Source organism: Zeugodacus cucurbitae, chromosome 3 (genome assembly GCF_028554725.1).
Source record: "Zeugodacus cucurbitae isolate PBARC_wt_2022May chromosome 3, idZeuCucr1.2, whole genome shotgun sequence".
Lineage (NCBI taxonomy): Eukaryota > Metazoa > Arthropoda > Insecta > Diptera > Tephritidae > Zeugodacus > Zeugodacus cucurbitae.
This window is the reverse complement of record NC_071668.1, coordinates 64,333,347-64,348,149: the sequence shown is the minus strand read 5'-3', so window position 1 is coordinate 64,348,149 and position 14,803 is coordinate 64,333,347. Positions and strand designations below refer to the sequence as shown.

General features: G+C 35.1%; 1 long non-coding RNA gene across 1 annotated transcript; it reads right to left on the bottom strand.

Annotated features, from left to right (window-relative positions):
• Window positions 1-356: 356 nt before the first annotated feature.
• LOC128920208 (uncharacterized) lies at window positions 357-2,003 on the bottom strand. The gene is made up of 3 exons (XR_008470325.1): window positions 1,838-2,003; window positions 894-1,766; window positions 357-810 (listed from the first exon to the last, which is right to left on the bottom strand). It is a non-coding gene; the product is annotated as an uncharacterized LOC128920208 (long non-coding RNA).
• Window positions 2,004-14,803: the final 12,800 nt, after the last annotated feature.

Genomic DNA, 14,803 nt, shown 5'->3' with positions numbered 1-14,803 from the left:
GATTATATGAAGCTTAAGTTTTCGATATAAATTTGGCATTAATACGCTTAAGTCAAAGCTTGCATACACGATAGTATATCTGGTAAATGATTGTTTATATTATTGATATGTTGTATACCAGCATTCTGTAGTCCATAGGATAAGCCTTCGAGTAGTGCATAATTATGCCGCTAACATTCTAATATTGCGTTCTATAGATGAGCAGCGCCCCTAAACCCACATCTAAACTTGAAATTCGAAAAAATCGACCGTGTAGACTTTTAACCCTTCTGCTATGTTAGTAAAAAAATTACACATATAGTATTTTGGGTCAATTTGACCCACTTATAAAAACTCCACTAATAACACCATTTTATTGAAAGAGTTCATATTTTTTTATTTGAATCAAGTTAAGTGTATGTTATTTGTAGAAAACAGTTGAGATATGTATGTTTTAACGGCAATTTTCTCAAACTAAGCTGCTGTGCTCCTTGCAAACAAATTTTTGGCACGTACTACAAACAGCTGAATATTTGTTCGAATTTTTTGTATGATTGAATATTTTTTACTATATTCTTAGCAGCGATTCCTCGTGGCAGTCTCTCTCTGCGGACAATATTTGGTTCGACCATTTGCTTTCTAAAATGTTCTTTTTCTTCATGTCGACAATTTCTCGTGGCAAAAAAAGCTTATTTTTCTTCACTGTACCGACTAAAGCAATGTTCCTGTGAAGTAGCTGAACGGCGAGATTGTACGTCGTAAAAAAGTTATCGCAAGTAATAGTGTGACCTCAGGGAAGGGGTTCTGATAGGGATAGAACAACACGTTCCCCTAAAAATATTTGTATAGAGACGGTTTATTTATACTGTACATAGGTTTGAGACATACAAAAAGCCAATTTATAAATTCATTACCTTGGTTCCTTTCCGGTTGTGTATTTCCTTTCCTTGTGTCCTAAATAAACTTCCTTGCTTGCTTTTTGAATCACATAGAGCACATATGAATCTCTTAGAGCCCATATTTTTAAGCCGTATTTTGCGGGCTTCGATCGAATGTACTGCCTGAAGCTGCAACGACCATTTACATTTTCATGTAAGTGATAATATGACCTGAGCTGCCGATTCCATTGATCCCAAATGTTTCTTATAGGTGCTAATTTATCACGCTGTCTTCTTTCATCCCTGTCTGCAGCGGAGTCAAAACGAAGGCATCGTGACATGTTCATTAGTCTTTCCAAGCTCATTGTGGCCCGAAAAATTGGTCTGCCATTATTTTCATCCCACAAATGAATTAGACATTCATTGTGCGATTTGTATACTCCTGCTAAGATTTGCAATCCTATGTATGCTTCCAATTGTATAAGGTCTATAATTTTCCAATTATCTCCAAAAAACTGCAATCCTTTGATGTTGCTCATTTCTACCACTATGTTTTTTTATACTTGAGGGGATGAAAATATCAAAAGAGGATTTTATATCTGTGACCATAGAAATAGCACACTTTGAAACAATTTAAAATTTGATTTCGAGGAATTTTGCCTCTTGACATTGGAAGTGGCTGATCATGCCATATTATGCTCTTATCTTTCGATAAAATATTTACCAAATTGACTTCTTCTGTCGCATTGCTACCTTCAAAACCGACATCTACTTCACTTCCACTGGATGAAGTATTTGAATCGTCCGTTTCATTTTCTACGATAGGTACAAAATCTTCATCGCTTTCACTTTCGTCGAAAATATCCTTAGCATCAGAATTAATAATTTGGTGTATTCAATACTTAGTTTCTTTTCAAAAATAAAAATATAAAAATGTGTAACAGCAACATAAATATAGTAAATTAAATAACTTGACTTACTCTCTTCCTTTGGGACATTGTAGAAATATATATTTAACAATCACTTTCTTTATAAAAACTTTGATAAGCTCCTTACTGCGCGACAAAAAATTACTAACTAAGCAAACAATCGACACTTACTCTTTGCACAGGTGCATAAAACGGGAGTTTCCCTTTTTCGAAAAGGTTATAAATTTATCGAGAATATATAAACATTGAGCTGTGCAAAATATACTCGATTTCCCATAACTTGCTTTCTTTGTCGGCGTTTTTGATCGAGTGATGTAATAATATACGGCAAAATGTTTCAAAATACTAGGCGGGTCAAATTGACCCAACAACGTGATAAGTGTAATGAAATTACATTTGGCATCCTCCAGCAACATAAAAAACAGATATTATTTAATTTTCATATTTATCTATTCTTTTTTACTGCAGTTAACAAATAGAAGAAGAATCAATACAATACGACTAGACTAAACGCGAATTTCGACGAGTTTTACTGAAAATTGGGTCAAATTGACCAAACATAGCAGAAGGGTTAAATGAAAGCTTCTGCTTAAAAAATTATCATTATGTCGAGCTTAACAGTTCGTTTAACAGCCAAATGAATAATAAGTTTACATTTTAATTTTCGTTGAGTACACTCGGTACTAGTAATACTTTCATTATGAAAATATAATCGATACAACGAGCACAAAAAATTGATTAAATTATCGATGAATTTCGAGTATTCAAATAAATTTTCAGACAAAGAATTCTTCATTATTTAATTTCCTCAAATAAGTTATTTGGATATACGAATATGTAGCTGTATTATCTGAATTTGTGATAGTTCGCCTCCAAAATCAAAATATTTGGTTTCGAAGTTCGAAAATTTACTTCTCATTCTTCCAAAGTAAAAATATTTTGGTGTAATACGCAGCTGATTGTTGTACTGTGTAATTGAAATGGTTTCGTTGGACGAATGGTCCATGTAATATAAGAATGTACTATAAGCCATATTATTGTAATTAGGCTATACGATTTTTCGATGACAGTTTGACAGTTATTAATAGAACCTAAATTTCCAAATTTCCAAATTTTTAAGAAGAACACTCTCGTTAATAGCTATGTATCGAGCCTTTGTTAATGCTAAGCAGATAAACGTAATATGATCCAGTATCTGCGAAATAAAGCCGAGATCAAGATGAGCGAACTCTCTATGTCTCGTATAGATGTAACCTTTTTCTACCTAAAATTATTACGCTATAGACCTAGGAATGGTTCTTATACCCGAGACACACATGTGATAATAATACAATGATAAAAGTATTATGGTAATGTGTTTACTATATACATTGACACACATCGATTTGTAGTAAACTGAAATACCAATTTTGTTTCACAGACATCAGATATTTCAAACAAAATGTTTAAAAAATTTACATATGGGTAATGGAGAAAGCAATTTTAACGTTATAAAAAAATTGCAAAAATATGTATTTTCTGCAAAAACTGAAGTAGTTGAAATGTATCTTAAAAGCCCGTTACATACGGCCATCAAAATATGGCGATACATGACCCTGGCGTTTTGAAAAAAAAAATTTTCCATTTTATTTATTTATTTTTGAAAAGTCATTTTGACTAAATATTTTTTGCAAATAAGCTCTCACATAGGGTTATTAAAATGCTAACATTTTTACCAGCAAAATACTACATGGTAAACTGCTGGTATTTGGTGACACACATCTAGTATTCGTACGAACAATAGTATTGTGTGTTTCAGCTATTAGTATCTCTCTGCATTCTGAGGGCATTCAAATCTACTATTGTCTTGCCTTAAGAATGATATCTAACTACAGATTGAAGGTATGAAAATATTGTCTGCGAAGGAATCACCAGATCATTTCACGGTATTGAAATGCCCTTGTACTACAAAGGGTGTTTCCATAAGAGCGCAACAAAAGTTCTTTTTTAAATAAAACAAAAACGGTTTCGTATATCAATGAAATACTATATATCTGTGAAGCTACATTCGATGCCATTATGTATGGAACTCGATTTCTTTTCCATGGCCACCACGGGCACGCTTGCAGAAGTCCAGACGCTGAACCCAATTTTCGTGAGATAACATGTTCACTAAATTTGATTTTCAATTAATCGATTTTTGACTCGTTGTGTGGCTTGTGGCGCCGTCCTGTTGGAACCACATATTGTACAAGTCCATATCATCCAATTTGGGCCAAAAATATTCGGTTATCATTGAGTGGTCAGACAGGACGATTATCACCACCATAAATTGGACGAAACGCTCTTAAAGTTGAGGCCACTAACTTAGAATTTCATTAGTAAATTTTAATAATTTGGACTAGTTGTTGGATCGTACAACTTTCAATAACTGAAGAGAAATGTCAAAAGAGCGGGAAAAAGTATGGCGCCGTTTACTGTCCCTATCGGTCTACTTTTGTAGCGTCCCTATTGCAAAAACCTCTACTATTATATAAAAATTAGTAACTCATAACCAAATATCTATTTTCTTTCCATTTGATAAACTTATAGATGGGAGTAGTAGTGAATAAACAAGATTAGTCTTCATTGCCAATGTCTATTTTCCTTGGAATTCCTTAGAGAATATATGGCTCATGCTTGAGTGATAGCTTCGGTAGATACCTGCAAGCTGAAGTTTGAATAAAAAATTGATCTGTTATACAAATGAGAACTGATCTTAGCTGCGGTTGAGCATTGACCGATTAGAATTTTAGTCTTTTATGGATATAATTTTATATATCACAGATTAGTTTGTGGACGATTACTCTTTTTATACTCTCGCAACAAAGTTGCTAAAAAGAGTATTATAGTTTTGTTCACATAACGGTTGTTTGTAACACCAAAAACTAAACGAGTTAGATATATGGTTATATATACCAAAGTGAATCAGGGTGAAGAGTGGAGTTCAAATACGTATGTCTGTCTGTCCGTGCAAGATGTAACTTGAGTAAAAATTGAGATATCTTGATGAAACTTCGCACACGTGTTGCTAGGCACCATAGGAAGGTTGCTCGAAGCCATAAATAAAGCTATTGAATTAAAAATTGGGACAAAACATTGTTCTAGAAAGGGGCATATTTGGATGTAATTTTTCTGGGAAAGTCCCCCTACCAAGTTTTTTGTACATATCTCGTAAACTACGAAGGCTATATCAACGAAATTCTTAGGAGTCTTTTTTTCAGGCATTTCCTTAAATGGAGGATATCGGATTATAACCACGCCCATCCAAAGGTTATGTTGAAAACGACTAAAAATGCTTTAATTTAGTAAGGGAAAACACCAGAAACCTTAAATTTCATTATAAAGAAGGTACAGAAGGGCTCCACCCAAATTGGTATACACGATTTTAAGTGGGTGTGGCACCGCCCACTTATGGGTCAAAAACCATATCTCCGAAACTACTCGACCAATAACAATGAAACTTGATTTGTAATATTTTCCTTACACCCCAATGATATGTTGTGAAAATAGGTCAAATCGGATCACACCCACGATTACTTCCTATATACCAGATCTTTGAAGACGATCTGAACCGTTTACATTACAATATGTAAAGTAAGCACTAGTGAAGATATCGGAACAGAACTTCGCACATATTCTATGTTAATAGTGTGGCAGCCCCATTCTAAAAATCGCTGAAATCGGACCATAGGTTTTCAAAGCCCCATATATCGAACATGAGGACCTCGGTGCTTCTAACCTAATATTAGGGTTTCCAACTTTCAATGGACTTTATACCATATATATGACGAATAAAATTGTGTGTAATATAATATTAATAAAATTAAGTGAATAGATTGCGAGAGTATAAAAATTTCGGTCACAACCGAACGTAGACCCTCCTTACTTGTTAATACTTAGGATTTTAATGGGTTATATTAATTTGATTCAAGCTGGAAACTGGACTATATTTAAGCACTAAATTGAGAGTAATTGTATTTGGCTATTCGCCGCAACAGAAACAAGATGATGTACATATGTATGTTAACTGCTAAAAAGATTACATTAAGTAGAATCAGTTTTTATATGGTTTCAAAGATATCTCTGATAAAATCATCCACTCAATTCATTTTTAAACACACAAAAGCATAATTTAAAGTGCATAACTTTGTTAATACGAATATTTCCAAACCCTCCTAAAATTATGCAAAGTTCTGAAACAACGCATTGGCTATGACGTTACACCGCCACAAAAACAAAAACAAAAAAAAACATTCAAAAGCAGCCATTAAACTCGAATAAAATTCAATTGATTGTAAAATTTGTGCAGTCAAAACTTTACAGCAATGGATATCCGCAGCTAGCAGTAACAGCAACGCACCGCATCGCACTTAAGGCGGCGCGCCTGTATGTAGGCAACATAATCGATGCGATATTATAGCAAGCAATCGGCGCGCATTGTAATGTGAAACTTTTACTTAAATTATGACAACTTTGCGTTGACAAAGCACAGTGCAGAGGGGTTGGAGAAACTGCAAAAAAATTAGACGCCGCTGGCGGTGTGTAAAGTACAGTTCATGTGCATAGATGGGATGCGGAAACGAATCGGAAAGCGATTAAAGCAAAAGCATGGCAAGTGGACAAAAGGATATGCTTTAAAGTGGCAATAACTGTGCGCTTATGTGTGTATGTGTGTGTGCAGAGACTTTCGAAAAAGTCTACTCAATTTCATGGGTGGGGGCATTCAATACTCATTGCAGCCGCCGGCGTGGTTCAGCTGACAAAAGAAATTAGTAATGACAACAAATGGCAAAAGTTGCGAACGGCGAACAAAAGCAACAACAAAGCGCCGCAGAAGACAAACAGGAATACCACAACAACAACAATAACAACAACAACATCAAGAGCCATAGTGAAAACTGCAAACTAAAGTGAAAACAAAAAAGCTCGTGGTTGTGTGTTTGTTGTTGTAGTTTTTGTTTTTGTTGCAACTAAATCAAACGCAATTGCAATTGCAATAGCGAGTATAAATGTATATCTGTGTGTGTTTTCATGTTGGTCAAACAAGTTACCAAACAACTGTAGACAACTTGCCTAGTCCAATTGTAGACTATGAAAAAGAAGTGGTAGAAGAAGAAGAAGAAGTGCGTCTCACTAAAAACAATAACAAGAACAAGCAACGGAAACTTTGTTGACTTTTGTTGTTGGCCAAACCGCTCTTCCTCTTTCGAACGCATTCGACATTTCCACTATTAGACTTTTGAAGTAAGAGCAAGTTCTTTGCTTCGATGCTTTATTGCAGTTTGAAAGTCTGCAAGCAACCACACAAACGCACACACACACACATACAAATTGTAGCCTATTTGAGTTGCAGTAAGACGGCATACGAGCATATCGTCATAGCTTTGTGTAGGCGTTTTTAAGCGCTAAGCAAAACAAATGCAAAAGAAAAAAGCCTCGCCCAACATTCGAGTTAGTATACCGCTACCGGCTGCAATTTGTTGTTGCAAGAATTGGTTGGCTGAAGGCCACTTGGTCGCATTGGCGCGCAACCATTGGAAATCAATTGGCATTTGGCGCGTCACAACTCGTCGAGCTTTTGCATTACCATTTGCAACGCCTTGGCCATCTCATAAAAGCCTGAAGGTACTACATACGAGTACATATGTACATCAAATGGAAGAAATTTGAAGAAGAATTTCTTGTTTGCTTTTGATAGCCCCAAGTCCCATATGTGTACGTAGTAAACTTAAAGAAAATCTGTTTGGCAGCTTAACTCAAATAAAGATGGTACTTTGAAAGAGAGCTTTTCGAAATAGTATTCAGAAATATCATACTGTTCGGAAGATCTCGAAGTAGATTTGCGTTTTTTTGTAACCCTGTTTATATTGGAGACATAAAAAAATCTGAAGCCCGGTAAACAAAGAGTCGATATTCATGTATCGGGGTATTGTCAGAATCCAAAAGGTGTCTACGGTTTTACCAGGTTCTTAAATAGTTTCTATGATACGCTTGGCTTCTGAGAGGGAATTGTAAGCCGACTAAGATAAGAGGATAGTCCGACATATAGTTACTACAGTGATCCCCGCTTAATTTTGATTATCTCAGTAGCAAAGTAAACTTATGGGCTATATACTGCCTCACGCGAGAACCATATTCACAAAAGTCTTTATGAATACTTTCCATGCGATGGCCTAATTTCGTTAAATTATGACTTAGCGTGCAGTCTCCTATTATTCTTTCATTATTATTATCATAATTCAGTCAGTTTTCGAGGTATAGTTATATAAACAAATAGCTCAACTGTAGCAATCTCAATCGATGTGGATAGACTTTGTGAACCAAAGTCATGAGAAACAACTATTTTTGAGATATTTGGAAGACATTCAATAAATTATATCATTCAATCAATAGTAGGTAGAATGTTGTTCCGGAGTCCTTTGATAGATACGAGTATTGCATATATTTATCGATCGATTAGATATTAATTCCGATTTCCGATCATGTACATAGTTCTGCTGAGATTTTGTTATTCTTGATTAGGATGTCGTGTTGTGAGTCAGATTCGACATATGCAGCTCGTTTTTTATAATTTTGTACTGAGAGTGAGGATGTTACTCGAATGGAATTATTTTCGAGTTATATCCAAACAAAAACAAGTAAGGAAAGGCTAAATTCGGGTGCAACCGATTTTAATAATTTTTGGAACACAGACACACTATTAGAGGAAAACAATTTCCTCTGAATTAAATAGAGATATCTGAGAGATTTACCCATATTTTCGGTTAAAATTTATCCTTAGGCGCTGAGTTCAACATGTTCGATATCTGGGACCTTGAAAAGTTATGGTCCGTTTTTCCGCTTTCACAAGTGAAGCCAGAGATGATATGCACTAATTGTGTAAAGTTTTATTCCGTTATCTACATTGGTTCCTTATGTTTACACTATAAAGTGAAGGAATCAGATGGAATTCAAAATTGAGTTAAAGGAAAGTAGTAGTGGTTCTGAACCGATTTCGCCCATTTTTTGTCCGTGTTATCAGGGTGTCAAGAAAATATTATATACCGAATTTCATTCGAATCGGTCGAGTAGTTCCTGAGATATGGTTTTTGACCCATAAGTGGGCGATGCCACGCCCATTTTCCATTTTGTAAAAATATCAGAGTACAGCTCCCTTCTGCTATTTCTTCTGCAAAATTTAGTGTTTCTGACGTTTTTCGTTAGTTAGTTAACCCACTTTTAGTAATTTTCAACCTAACCTTTGTATGGGAGGTGGGCGTGGTTATTATCCGATTTAAACTATTTTCATGGTGTGTGGTGGGGTATGTAAGAGACCCGACTGCAGAAAGTTTGGTTTATATAGCTTTATTAGTTTGCGAGTTAAATACAAATAACCGATTTGTGGGCGGGGCCACGCCCACTTCCCCAAAAAAGTTACATCCAAATATGCCCCCTCATAGTGCGATCTTTTATTCCAAATTTTATTTCCATAGCTTTATTTATGGCTTAGTTATGGCACTTTATGTGTTTTTGGTTTTCGCCATTTTGTGGGCGTGGCAATGGTCCGATTCTGCCCATTTTCAAACTTGATCTTCTTATGGTGCCGAGGAATATGTGTGCCAAGTTTCGTCAGGATATCTTAATTTTTACTCAAGTTACAGCTTGCACAGACGGACAGACGGACGGACATACGGACATACGGATTTCAAATCTACTCGTCATCCTGATCACTTTGGTATATATGACTCTATATCTAACTCTTTTAGTTTTAGGTGTTACAAACAACCGTTATGTGAACAAACCTATAATACTCTCGTAGCAACTTTTGTTGAGAGAGTATAAAAAAGACAGATGAGGATATAGCGATGAACTTAGTGGACTTCCAATGGAAACTTTTACGAAAGAAAATATCAAATAACTCCATAAAAAATGTTGGTGACCGTATAATGTGTTTTATTGAGATGATATTAAAAAAATTTCATAAATTTTCAAGCGTCTGAAAGCTCTGTTTAAAGAAGTAGCAAGCTTATAATGAGCCGATCCCATAAGTCAAAAATCAAATAAATATGTCAAAGTTGAATGTATTGAGCTTCGAAACGATCCAGTTCAGATCACAGCAGCAGTCTCAGACCTCAAGATAATAATCGCTGGAAAGAAATTTAGCTACAATCAAGAGCATGTAATCACCGCGTTCTATTTTGAAGAAAATGTATTGAAAAGTTGAAACATTTCTGTAATCGGTCTATAGCAAAAGCAGTCGTCAAGATTTCTCGGGAACTACTCAATTGAGCTTTATGAAATGTGAGATAGGTCTTCGAGATACTATTCAAGATACTATCAAGGGCTTGGACGAAGGATTGAATCTTCCCCCGTATACTAGTCGTTTAAAACTTGTAAATCTTCCCACACTCACTAGTCGCAGAGAAATGCAAGGTATAATATTCCTAGTAAAACTTCTGAATGGTTTAGTTTGTAGTGCATTCCTTTTGTCTGATATTAAGTTTAATGTCCCATTGCGTTCATCCAGGCAGTTTAGACCATTATTTCTAAAATCTTCTAGAACAAATTTTGAGTTAAATGAACCATTCCGCCGAATATGTCAGGATTTTAATTCCCATTCCAGCACATTTGATCCATCTGACTCAATATTTAGCATCAAAAAAACTAATTTGTCTTCTCTTAATAAATAATATTCAGAAATTTTTAACTTTTTGTTTTTATCAATTTTTAATTCTCAGATGTTGAAATGTTTGTTTCTGTAGCTGAGCAGTTTGATAACGGGACGCTTAAAAACCTCTTGCCTTTCTAGACTCGGCAAATTCCGCTCGTATGCGGACTGCGCGCGCTTAAGTAAATACGTATTTTGTATGTACACTTCCAGTGATCCTGTTAGGAATTTCAGTAATCCCTAATTAAATTTGTATCTTTAAGAAAAAAAGGTTGAAATAAATATTTAATTTCTCATATTAAAGGAAACAATTTTGAAAATATACTCTTTTTTTCCGGACGAAACCCATGTAACCACTTAAATAATATAGAAGAATATTATTATTTACAGCCTTGTATATTTATAGGTATACACATACACATATACATAAACATATACATATACATATACATATGAAAAATGTCAATTGCTTGTTGTCAATCACGTAACCAAATCCTGTCAGCAATCACTGCAGTTAACAGCACTAAATAGACAACGAGTCAAAAGTGCCAAGTCGGTGTGTCATTGAAGTTCTACTAAATAAATAAAACTAAATATATAAGACGAATGCGGCAGCAACACTGTAAGGTATCTATGTAAATATGTATTTGTATATTACTATTTGAATGCAGGAAACTACAGCCTGGTTGAGACAAATGGAAAAAGTGCCAAACAAACATTTGTTGAATAACAGTTATAATGAAAATAGTTTCACGTATACGCCCCGTATGCCAATCACATATGTAAGTATTAGTATGTATGCATCTGTTTATATAAAATAATATGAGCTTATTCAAACATATTTACCACTCAAGTTAATATCGCGACTGAAAATCTTATTGCGGCATTGCACTTGTTAAAGCGGGTGAATTTTGATTTCAATTGCAAAACTTCGCTCAATCAAACATGAATCGTTTCTAGTCGTCGTATGTATGGTTCTATATATTTGTACACATGTAATATTATATATGCGTTTGGGCGGCTGATGCAGCTAATTTAGCTTTATTCACGATAGTTCCACTGCAGTTAATTTTAGTTGTGGCAACATGAACCGATTCTAGTACATACATTTAAAATAAAGCCAAATCGCCTTAAGGGTAAACAAGAATATTGAAATCGCGGCTGAGATTGGTTGAGTACAGTTTCTTCTTCTTCTTGACTGGCGTAGACAACGCTTACGCGGTTATAGCCGAGTCCACAACAGCGCACCACGCATCTCTCCTTTTGGCAGTTTGGCGCCAACTGGAAACACCAAGTGAAGCCAGGTCTCTCTCCACTTGGTCCTTCCAGGAGTGGAGGTCTCCCTCTTGCTCGGCTTCCACCAGCGGGTATTGCATCGAAAACTTTCAGAGCTGGGGCACTTTCGTCCATTCGAACAACATGACCCAGCCAGCGTAGCCGCTGTCTTTTTATTCGCTGGACTATGTCTATGTCGTCGTATAAATCGTACAGCTGCGGTATTCGCCGTTGCCAATGGGACCATAAATCTTCCGCAAACCTCCTTGTGCCATCTCATCGGATGTTGACACCGACCTCTCTTCTGCACCATAGAACGGGAATGATGAGGGATTTGTAGAGATTAGTTTTTGTGCATCGAGAGAGGACTTTACTTTTCAATTGCCTACTCAGTCCATAGTAGCACCTGTTGGCAAGAGTGATTCTGCGTTATCGGTGTTGATGCAGTTTAGTAATTTTAAATATGAAGGGAGAATTCTGTAGAAACGAACCAAATTTCTTACCAAGTGTTTGAGGCTAATCCGAAAGCTTAACCTAGAAATTGTAAACACAATTTGTTTTTAATTTAAATTGAAATACAAGTTGTGTTCCAAAAATAACGGTATTTTTTTATGTTTATTAATTTGTCTACATTACTTTTGTCGTCTTCAAAATAGTCCCATTCGATATAATGCACATATGCCAGCGCTTCTTCTCATCGTCGAAACAAATCTCAAACTCGTTTTTTTTTTTGATAGCCTTAGACTCTCTCAGCGATTTCGCGTATGCTTGTAATACGACATCCCTTTAAGGTTCTCTGTGTTTGTGAAAAATAGAAAAGAATCACTCGAAGTTGTATCTGCCGAATATGGAGGCATGGAACATCGTTACAGTATTTTTTTTGTCCAAGAACTCACGAACAAGCAACGAAGTGTGAGCTTTTAACAAACTAAAATCACCAATCCCATAAAAACAAGTCGAACCGTAATCTATCAACACTCTATTATAACTTCCATGTTGGACTGAAGGTACAATTTAATGTCTAATCTCGACTCATTGTTATGCATTTTTTTTTTTTGTATGAGATATCATACGTTTGGAATAAACGTTTTTTTGAAAACCACCTCCAAACTCTCCGGACCGTATCTACGTGAGATAATGAAAGAGAAGAGTTTTTTATTATATTTGAGATGTTTGAACTGTCTATAAGGATCAGAAGTACTTAATTTATTCTAGGAATCATTTAAAATTCGTTTCGCTTTACACTTCAAATTACACTCTGATGAGGTTGATGGTTGAAGTGAAGTGGAATGAAGATTCAGTATATACCTTTTCAGTGAACGGTCATCCATTCTGTAAGGTACTCACTTTTGACTGATATTCACAGACATTCTTAGTTAAGTTGCTTCTATCAAGTTCGATAATTTGTACAAAAAGAATGCTAATGATGATGGATCTCATTCCAGCAGTAGACCAAATATCGACTTTATCCCCTGTTTAATGGGAGGAGGATATAGTGTAGAGCATTACTTTAAATATCTATACATATAGGATTTGCAATTCTCTGTATAAAAACGAGAAATACCAACTGCTTTTTTCCCTAAAGGTTACGTTTAGATACAGTATGCTCTGGTACTCTGTGCTATCTAAATTATCAATACACCCGCAAAGGTGTTGTAGTTCCAATGTGCGACATGCAAAATGAAGTATCTACGTGCTAGCTCGTAATTTCACTATATAACGGTGTCAGCTAAGCAGTTGAAGTTGATGCAAATGATATTGACTCCACTTATTGAGTTGCATACACATTCTTGTGCACTTCAAGATATACATACATATGTATGTGTTTATAGTGTTGTGCCATCAAACATACCGTTTTGTTTTTGCTATTTTTGGTGGATTAAATTACGCGACTAGCAAAGTTGGGGTGCATGTTTAAACAGTGTTATAGTATTGAAATTGTGGAGCAACTCTAAGAGCAGGCACTTTTTTGGGCTTGCGTTCTAGAGCTAATCTGCTTTAGTAAGAATTCACTTTACTTGAAGGAAGCGGCCACAAACATATTTTTGAATACTTTTTTTTTCAAAACTAACCTCAAATATGCTTTAAACAGTTTCCAGCGAATTATTTTGTTAATCATATTAATAAATAAATTATTGAATTAAAGTATAACCCCTCCTCCTCCTAGTTTATATATCAGCCGATTTTGAATTATTTTTAGGAACAGGATGGAATCTCTAGCATGTTAAGTTATAAAAAGTTTGCAATAACGATCTTTGTTCATTGCACTAGCTATTTCCACAAACAAACGAGTCGTACAGTTTTTCAAAATTGCTGACAACTTATCTCAACGAGAAATAACCGCTCGATTTCAGATTAAAACTGAAAATTGTCAATTTTTGATATTTTTCATATTGTTCAAAAATTCTAGGTCATTTATTGCATAAGAAATATCTTCAACTTAAATACCATTTTTGAATTTTTTTTATTTCAACCACTCATGCGGCCGGAATCATGTCAAAACTTCGAAACATACGATCGAGTAATTTTTTTACAAAAAAAATCACAAAAATCGCCTAATTTTTCATGGATTATACTCGTACAGCTCCTTAAAACTATTTGCGGTATATATACAAACAACAAAAACAATACTGTTCTAAATGCCTCTCTTAATTAGTTCACAAGTTCACTCAATAAAAATCTAGGTATGTATGAAATATATTGGCCTTTTTACCATATTAAATGTAGGAAAGACTTATTTCACACAGAAAAAGTAAAAACCAAGGGTTACTGTTTTATTGACAGTAATGGTAAAAAATAACCCACTTCGTTTGGGGATTATCTTGAAATGGGATTGGTTTTCATTCTAGTGTACGAGGTCGTATACAATTAAATGTCATTACGAAATGTAGGATGTAATATCGCCAATTTGAGGTTTTGCAGATAAAAATTGTAGTATTAAGCAAATATATCTTGATCACGATTAATAGCCTTGTTTAGTCCAAACAAATACTCCTCTGCATTATTCTCATATACTCCGAAAAGTAATAGAGAAGTAATGCAGAGGAGAAAAACCGCCCCAACTTCACCCATCA